General features: G+C 39.7%; 2 long non-coding RNA genes across 6 annotated transcripts; one reads left to right on the plus strand and one right to left on the minus strand.

Annotated features, from left to right (window-relative positions):
- Positions 1-94: 94 nt before the first annotated feature.
- On the plus strand, positions 95-1708 carry LOC129821446 (uncharacterized). The gene is made up of 3 exons (XR_008754332.1): positions 95-185; positions 503-722; positions 949-1708. It is a non-coding gene; the product is annotated as an uncharacterized LOC129821446 (long non-coding RNA).
- Positions 1709-1808: 100 nt separating this feature from the next.
- Positions 1809-8985, minus strand: LOC129821445 (uncharacterized). 5 transcript variants are annotated; one of them, XR_008754331.1, is made up of 8 exons: positions 8613-8985; positions 8397-8489; positions 4441-4558; positions 4185-4250; positions 4050-4106; positions 3418-3513; positions 2838-3144; positions 1809-2140 (listed from the first exon to the last, which is right to left on the minus strand). It is a non-coding gene; the product is annotated as an uncharacterized LOC129821445 (long non-coding RNA). The 5 variants fall into 5 exon arrangements; XR_008754330.1 differs by adding an exon at positions 4727-4758 and having other exon boundaries at positions 3418-4106; XR_008754328.1 differs by having other exon boundaries at positions 3345-4106.
- Between the last annotated feature and the right edge of the window lie 796 nt (positions 8986-9781).

Consider the following 9781-nt stretch of genomic DNA (forward strand, 5'->3'; position numbering starts at 1 on the left):
TCCCCTCCTCCTCTTTCACTCAATAAACTGCATCCCGCTCTCCTTTTACTGTAACATCCTCCTCCTCTTTCACTCTGAACGTGTCTTTTTCTTCTTTCACAGTAACGGCCTCACGCTCTACTTCTTGTGTTACTGTGATATCCTCCTCTTTCTCCGTCCAGCAGAACACATCTTTTTAGCAGGAGGTGAGTACCTTAGTGACTTAATGGTCGGATGTTAGCTAGCTAGGCTAATGCTAACTTAACCAGACCGCTAGCTGAATAGTAACAACACCGTAAATATGAAATTAAATCGGATAACTAACTAGACGACAGAAGTGGGATTAAAACACAGTGGCTAATATACACTAAAGCGTCTAAAGAGCTATATTGGTTCGGCTATTTTCGCTAGCAAGCTACCGAGGTATCTGACTAACTGTTGCTGCTGTTGAAAGAAGCGTTCCGTCCACTAGATTATACGTCACACTATCAGTATTACCTTAAATTCTGGAAACATCTTACAGCACCCGCACTAGGACCGGGGGAGGTTGCTGCTGCACTAGTGACTTAGATTTTCTTCAGCAAAGATGGCGGACAGAAATACTTGGAGAGAGGGGTACCCCTACACAGAACTGAACCGGATCAAAGATGGCGGACAGAAATACTAGGAGAGAGGAATACCCCTACACAGAACTGAACCGGATCATAAGATGGCGAACAGAAATACTAGGATGGAAGCAAAATGTAAGGGATTATAACGTCATAACGAATCATGCAACAAACATGTACAGTTGACAGGAATGTTAGTTAATGTAGAGACAAACGATTATGCTTTTTTTTTTTATCTTAAAGTTAATTTATTAAAATTGCGATTTAGCAAGCTAGCTCACTAGCTGACATTAGCCAGCTAGCTGGTTAGCTTTATGGGTGTTGTGACATGAGTATGAAATTGTCCTACTTGTTGTTTTAGGGACTCCTGAAACAACCAGCAAACCAAGCTGTCGTTTTGTGAAGCAGTGGATGTATAGAACCTAGCTAGCTGAAGAATTTACTGCAAATTGAATGTACAATTGTGTAAGCTTGTCTTGCTGATATTTGCTATGCAGATAGATGAAATAACGTAGCTAGATATGTTCTTGCTTATTGTGCAGTGGATGATTTAAATACCTGTATGCCTATGGATGTGTAGCTAGCTATCTAGCTGATCTGTGTGTGGACCCAAACATTTGGTATACATATTAGTTCAGAACCTAGCTATGAACCTCAGCTATCATAGCCAGTTGTATCAACTTCAAAACAGCCTAAGTGACATTAATGAAGCCTGTGGATTGAGTAGAATATAATATCATGTTGTGCCAAGGATGCAAGTAGTTATTACCATGCATGAGATCCCCACATTGTAGCCTGTACATTTAATATATTCACTGATCATGTACTCTACCTTGGCAAATGAAGGTGCAGTTTAGGTATGAATGTCTTTGAGATTATTTTTGTCATATCCAATACCAGGAGTATCAAATTCCAGTCTTTGAATGATGCTGTGTCTGCATGTATGTATTACAATTATACACTTCAACAGTGTTTACCAATCTTGGTAATGGGACATCAATGGTTACACATTGTAACTAATAGACTATAAACAGGATTTAACTAGTTAATTCATATATACAGAAATATAATGTTAAAAAACATTACACTACACTTCCTATGCACCATGTAAATACTCTAACACCGGTTCATCTCAATATCTAATGCCCTTCATCTGCATTGATCTGGTAAACACAGGATAGGTGGAGTATTTCATCACATTACACTTCATTTCAACCAGTAGAGAATGTGAAACGCTTTATTGAAAAGCTCATTATCCAAGTGTTATAAATACAAGTTCAATCTGTACTTCAATGCACATCTGTTGTGCATTATAAAAACAGGAAGAAAGAGGTGGCGGCGGGAGAGGTGTAAAAGACAGAAACGGAAAGAGGTAAGCACATAGGAGCAGGGAAGGCAGCACATGATTAATGAATCAGAGTGCTACTTAAATATTCTCTCAGTTCATCACAATTACAAAATAGTGTCTCTTGTCGGCCCAAAGGTTATCTCAAAAGCAGGTGAGGTGGCGATGATGGGACTGGGGGTTGGCATCCTCTCACATCAAAACATACCTGCAGACGAGAAACAGATGGAGAGAGAGAGCATGTTTAAGCCTTGTGTTTTTATTCTAACATTTGCATTTCACCTCCTGATTGATGACAAACTGACCTTGGATCATTAACTCTGGGACTACTGCATCTATCTGTCACTCCCTGACAATGGAGAGCCCTTGGTTCTCTATGGTGTAGTAGGTCAGGGCGTGACTAGGGGGTGTTCTAGTTCAATATTTCTATGTTGGTGTTTTGTATGGTTCCCAATTAGAGGCAGCTGGTAATCGTTGCCTCTAATTGGGGATCTTATATAGGTAGCCATTTTTCCCCACCTGTCTTTGTGGGATATTGTTTTGTGTTTGTGCACCACTACTTTCACGTTTCGTTGTTGGTTTACTGTTTTTGTTTTGAAGTTTCACCAAAATAAAGATGTGGAACTCTACACACGATGCGCCTTGGTCCGTCTCTCATAACGATCGTGACACTATCTGTATTTCAATGTAAAGCATCTCTTTAATAATACTTCCTGTTGACCTGACCAAGTGACCTCTCACATCTGATCATGCTGTGCCCTCTATGTAGCCAGTTCAGATGCAGGAGGGGTTCACTGACACAGATGATATAACTTAGAGGATTTAGGGAGAAGGGGAGAGAATGGCTCTTAAAAGAGCATTTGGTTGTGCATAGTGTAGTCTACGGTGTTGCCAGGGAACAGCACCCTCTTTGAAGAAGTAGGAGGTGAAGATCTCCTGCACACGGATTGCCTCTCTTGCTGCGTTGTTGGACCCCATCCTTGAAACATCCTGCAGAGCAGCAGACTTCTCCTCTGGCACGCGGCGGCGAGCTGCAGATCCCCTCCTGGTCCTCGTGTCCATCCTCATGAAGTTACGCAGGACACAGGTAGCCTTCACACACCTGAATTCCTCCAGGAGGCAGTCCCAGATGACCCTGGTCACCCAACCTTGCAGTGCCCTACACGGTAACTGTAGGCAATCATTTTGAAGGAATCTCCAGTTACAAGGTATCTATAAGAATATGGAAGACAATGTAATTATTAGACTGTTACATCACCAGGTCATTGTGGATTACTAAAGTATAATATCCCTGATAACAAATCATGATAACATTGGATTGATAGATTCATGGCCACACATATATGCATGTGTAGCATGTGACAATAACACAATCATATCAAGGATGGCATCACAAATGAATACATAAATACCACTCTAAGCTTGATGATGAGTTGATCATTTGAATCAGCTGTGCAGTGCTGGGGCAAAAACAATAATGTGCACCTCTGAGTCCCCAGGACTGAGAACCACTGCTCTTCATTGGGACCTCTTCATATGTAGACTGGCTTTCATAGCGCTCTTTATCTGAGGACAGAAAACCTCACAAGAAACAGACTTCATTATAGTCAAATTACACCACACTGAATATTATGTTACTATTATCTCCGTTCTCACTTCTAGGGACAGGAACTACACAAATGTACCTGCCCTATCCAGAATTGCCTACTCTCTCATTGACAGTTGGGGCTGCTATCCTTTCACCCTCCTCCGTGGCTGTTAGCTAGCTACCTACAAATGCATTTGGAATTTGTTTTTTACAGTGATAAATACATCAAGATAGGTATCAGGTGATATTTAATTCACATAGCTTGTTATTTATCTATACAGTATTCGAAGTTGTCTAGATAGCTCATTTAGGAGCTCATTTGAGTTAGTCTGCACTGTAGCTAGTTAGCTAATAATACATCGTTTTTTTTTACATTTTCAAAATCTATTTACTTACTTACTTACTTGAATAGGTTCTCCCAGCCATGTGGACAATTGGAAACAGGGCAGCAAAGTTTGTCACCAGAGCGTTTTAGAGGATATTACTATTGAACTATGAACCCATTTAATAACCAGACCTTCATACAAACCTGCTCTGCTGAATTCTTGACGGAGTCACAACGGGCGGCATCTAGTCCATCTGCTGGCTGGACGCAGTTGAGTAAAATTTATATTTTATTTTCAGACAAAAAGTTAAAGGGTAGGAAGCATGAGTTTTTACTCACCAGTGTAACAACACAGTGTGGTTAAAGACTTAGTAAATGAGTTGTATCCACGATCTGGTCCACGACCTATAAGTACAAACAGTTATGTTTTTGTTTTAAATTAACTAAATTAAAATTACAAATTTACATTTTAAATGTTTTCTTTACTCAAGTATTACAATTGTTTTTTTAGGGGTGTAGGGTGGAAGCTGTCTCCGCGTAAGAGGGAATTCCTGTCAGTCGGCTTCCTGTATAGGTCTGTGCTAAAGCCACCCACCTCCCTCTTAATCAAAATGTCCAGATAACTTGTTTCATGCGCATCAAAGGTGAGGTTGAATTTCAGATGTTTACAGCTTGATGAAGGAGTGGAATCGATGAAGTTCCTCTGCTGTGCCCTGGAATAGATGGAACACGTTATCAATGAAGATTTTTACAGAGCCTGATGAGGTGCTAGAATGGGTTGTTAGGGCTGACAATCACATTCTTCTCTAACAACCCCACATACAGATTGGCATAATTAGATGCTATTTCTTAAACTACAATGACCATAATGACTTGCGCACCTACTTGTCTTGTCTGCTGCTATTTACACCTGCTATGTAAAAGAGACAGAATAATAAACATTGGTCAATGCTATCTGGAATCCTTGGGACATCTCTACCCTAAACCCTAACCTTAACCCCTACCTTAGCCATTTTAAATGTCAACTTCAATGGGCTAGGGACGTCCCAAGGATGTATCTCTACCTGAAAATACATGATCTAAGTGATTGATAGTTGGTATTCAGCAGTCATTAAGCCTAATTTACTTTAAAGAACTACTAAAATAGTGATTTTGTCAGACAGCAGCTCTACACTTTATTGACTGACTGATCCATTCATCCCTCAGCCTTCCTCTCCTCTGAAGACCCAGTGAGGGTGGAGCTCAGTCAGAGAGCTGTTGAGGGACTGGTTAGGAAGAACACTTCTACAGCCAGAGAGGTGAGAGGTCACACATGGTTTAGATGGTAAATGTCCCCTTAGTGGTTCATCACGTCAGCAAAAGGGAATATGTTCCATCATCTATGTTTATTGACATTAGTGCAAATTATCCACTAATATTGGTGTAATTTCTCACCCCTTTTGGCTGTATGAAAGTTAATTTCCCCTCAGGCACACACATTTGTTCTTTGTTATTATGAAGGAAAGAAAAAAAGAAATTAGCATTTGAATGTGGTCAAGAAATACTGGAGTGACGTAAGATTGTTAATAAAATTGATTATAGACCAATTTATTATACTGCGTCCATGTGTTCTGGCTGCAAGTACACTGAAATTAAGTTGTTTTCAAGTCACTGAAAAAACAACCAGAAAAGTTCCTGGTGATAGTGATACACAAGCTAGGTCTATTTGAAACATTTCCATCCCATGGCAGCATTTAGCAGCCACCAGATTCAGAAGCTTTAAAACCACAAAAAAAATATTTAAAACCCAATTCTATTTTTGCCCAAAGTCAAGATATAAATTATTAAAACTGAACATAATTCATGCTGGTTATTATTTTAGGCTATTTTAGTTTTGGAGTCAAAGATTGTTTTGGAATAGTTTTCAAACAGGTTTGTGTTACGGGATTTTTGTGTTTAATGACTAAAATATGTATACATTTGACTTAGAATTATAACTCATAAATGTTGAATGTTATGTGTTCCTTGTTTAGAAAGAATGGGTTTTATCTTCAGACAGGCTAGAATGATGTCTCTACCCAGGGAGGGGAAAGACCTTGAGTTGGTTGTAGATAGTTTAACAGGTGGCAGACAGTAATGAGAACTCGAACTGTACTGCCATTGTATCCGAGAGGAGGTTGGACATTAAAACCTATGACATCATCTTTATTATATAACCCGATGTAAGTTGTACTATGATTCAGTACTCTCGAGAATAAACGCTATTAATTGATTGATTTTAAGACTGGTATCTGTCCATTTTATGCTGATAATTATCTTACAAATTCTTATTTATGGGCAGAGTGTTTTAATTGAATTGGTTAATAAACAGGAATCAAAATTCCTTTAACAGTTTGTTATTTTATTTAAGTTTTCTAAATATTTTTCCCCTAATATTTTTTCTATAATAGGTATGGAGGTTTCCCCTATCAACCAGTCATAGGTACTGGTGACAAAGCGCCTCATAACCTAGCTGGGAATGGAACCCTTCTGTGGGGCGATTTGAAATCAAATCAAATTCCCAGGAATGGGGTTCATATGAACCACAGAGACTGTGTGTGGGATAATAACGTGGCCGTGTCCAACCCTGCTTTTTCCCTCGACTCCGCTACCAACCACCAATCTCCAACAGGGCCCTTAACCTGTATCACTAGACACCTCATAGTGAGCTACAGGTAGGAATCAGCAATGAATCCCAATAATGAGACACCTCTGGGGAGGGGTGTCAGCAACATTTAAAATAAAATATATATAGTGTTTTAAGACAAATCGTTTTTTACAAATCTGTCAAGACACCAACTTAGACTTTACAGTGAGATGCTTTACTTACAAGCCCTTAACCAACAGTGCAGTTCAAGAAGAAGAAAACGTTAACCAAGTAGACTAAAATAAAAAGTAATAATAAAAAGTAACACAATGAGAATAAAAATAACGAGGCTATATACAGGGGGCACCGAATCAGTGTGCGGGGGTACAGGCTAGTTGAGGTAATCTGTACATGAAGGTAGGTGCGTAGTGGCTATGCATAGGTAACAAACAACCAGCGAGTAGCAGCAGTGCAGAAAAATGAGGGGGGGGGGGGGCTCAATGTAAATTGTCCGGTGGCGATTTTATGAATTGTTCAGCAGTCTTATGGCTTGGGGGTAGAAGCTGTTGAGGAGGCTTTTGGTCCTAGACTTGGCGCTGCGGTAGCAGAGAAAACAGTCTATGACTTGGGTGACTGGAGTCTCTGACAATTTTGTGGGCTTTCCTCTGACACCGCCTATTATATAGGTTCTGGATAGCAGGAAGCTTGCCACAGCGATGTACTGGGCCATTCGCACTACCCTCTGTCGCGCCTTACGGTCAGATGCCGAGCAGTTTCCATAACAGGCGGTGATGCAACCGGTCAGGATGCTCTCGATGGTGCAGTTGTATTACCTTTTGAGGATCTGGGGACCCATGCCAAATATTTTCAGTCTCCTGAGGAGGAAAAGGTTTTGTTGTGCCCTCTTCATGACTGTCTTGGTATATACCCACGTGGGTGATTAAAAGATTAACTGATGTCCACACTGCAGTCTAGTTGATGGTGGTAATGCACCTTAAAGTTGGTTGCCAACCTCCATATAAAGTCCAAAGAAGAAAAAGAAGCCCGAAGGAAGGTGAAATGACGAGAAACCAATTTGCTTTACCGTTTGGGGCGTCGAGACTGGTTACTTATTTTGATATGATATGAAAGTATTGTGTGACATGATTTTGATGTGATATGAAAGTATTATTTGAAATGATTTTGATGTGATGTGAAAGTATTATGTGAAATGATTTTGATGTGATATTTCAGTATTGTGTGAAATTATTTTGATGTGATATGAAAGTACAGCGATTTATGTTTCTAGAAACGTGTCGCAATTGAGAATCGATTCACATTTAGATGGAATATTTGACTATTTTAGCTGCCAGAGCCAGTCTACCTCTGAAAGCCAGTCTACCTCTTGGACCTTGAGGAGTAACGGGGGCAGCAATCAGTAGTAGAAACAATAACAAAGGGTTCTCCCTGCCCGTTTCGGTAAAAAGCTGAGGGATGGGGCTGGAGAAATGTAACCATCCATGATATCAACATTCTAGTTTTAACCATATTTTGAGGACATACAGTGTTTGTTTATATTTACTGACAAACATTGGTGTAAAAAAGCTTATATTTTGGGTTCTGATGGGGTACAACAGTTGAACTAAGCTCATGAGGCATTTATAAGTGATTTCTACAAGAAACAATGAGTACATATAATTCATGTTTAAGTCCCAAAATGGATGTAACAACTGCTGATTGCCCCTTTAAGACTACATATTGGGCTAAGCTAATAGGGGATATTGAGGACTACAGTATTTCAGGCATTGTCATTGGATGTATTTGATCAATTGTTAACGTTTTGTTGATGGTCCACTCTTGATGTTCTACACGTTACAGTGTAGCTTCAGCCATTCCTACAGAACAACATTAAAGTGTAGAACCCCTTTACTGCATATTGGTTCAACGACTGCAGAGACGGTACTTACTGGTGTTAAACAGATCTCCAACCTCCTCTTCTTCCTCCAATGTGACAGTCATCTCCTCCTCTTTCACTCAAAACGCGTCTTCTTCTTCTTCCACTGAAACATTTACATTTAAGTCATTTAGCAGACGCTCTTATCCAGAGCGACTTACAAGTACATACATTCATACTTTTTTTTGTGAAACGTCTTTATCTTCTTCTTTCACTCTAACAGCCTCACCCTCTACTTGTTGTATTGTAACAGCCTCCTCCTCTTTGACGAGAGCTTCTTTCTCCGTCCAGCAGACACCCTCTTTAACTGGAGGAGAGTCGCTTAGTGAACTCATGGTCGGGGATGTTAGCTAGTTAGCATTAGCGACTTCCTCGATCTAAGCTAACCTAGCAAACCAGCTAGCTGAGAAACAACGTAAATATATAATTAAATGGGCCAACAAGTACATACGACAGAAGTGTGTTTAATACACAGCGACTAATATACACCAAAACAGTGTAAAGAGCGTGAATGTTGTAGCTATGTTTGCTAGAAAGCTACCGAGGTGTCTGACTAGCTGTTGTTGTTGAAGGAGCGTCCCGTCCACTAGATTATACGTCACACTGGCAGCATCGCCTGACCTAAAAGACTCACGTCGCAATCTGCTGACACGAGTGGGCAACGCAGTTGAGGAACCAAAAGTTCATTTTTCATTTATTTCATAAAAGTTTAATATTATATTAAGTCGTTCAAAGAGAAGAATGTGTTGATTGATTCGTGTTTAATGAGTGAGAATTTAAAACAAACTTTACACCCACTACACATTTGCATTGAACCATACTTCTGACATGGATAATTTTGACCCGAGGCATATCTTTTATCATAGCCAAAATGTGGTTAATTCAATTCTTCCAATTTTTTATGAATTTGTCAATCAACTGGTTCTTAATAAATATGAATCATGGTTTAGTGTTTCTGTATCAAAATGGACTTTTAACAAATTAAAATCATTTGGAGTCATTTTGACCCCAGCCAAAGCACCTGTGATGAATAGGACATTTATTTGAAATCAAAATCACATTATATTTGTCACATACATGTTTAGCAGATGTTATTGCGGGTGTAGCGAAATGCTTGTGTTTCTAGCTCCGACAGTGCAGTAATAGCTAACAAGTGATATCTAACAATTTCACAACATATACCCAATACACATAAATCTAAGTATTTGAATCTAGGTTTCTCTGTAGACATTATCCATCCCACCAGAGGGTGGAGGGGCACCTGTATCAGTGGTTTTGACCCGATAGACACCGGCAGACACACAGTATAGTGCCTTCCATGTACTATCCTAAGATTGGGTTTTCTTTACCACGGATCACGTGACTGTGTACAAAACTGCCAATGGTAGAAAACTCTGC

The sequence above is a fragment of the Salvelinus fontinalis genome, chromosome 23 (assembly GCF_029448725.1).
Source record: "Salvelinus fontinalis isolate EN_2023a chromosome 23, ASM2944872v1, whole genome shotgun sequence".
Classification (NCBI taxonomy): Eukaryota; Metazoa; Chordata; class Actinopteri; order Salmoniformes; family Salmonidae; genus Salvelinus; species Salvelinus fontinalis.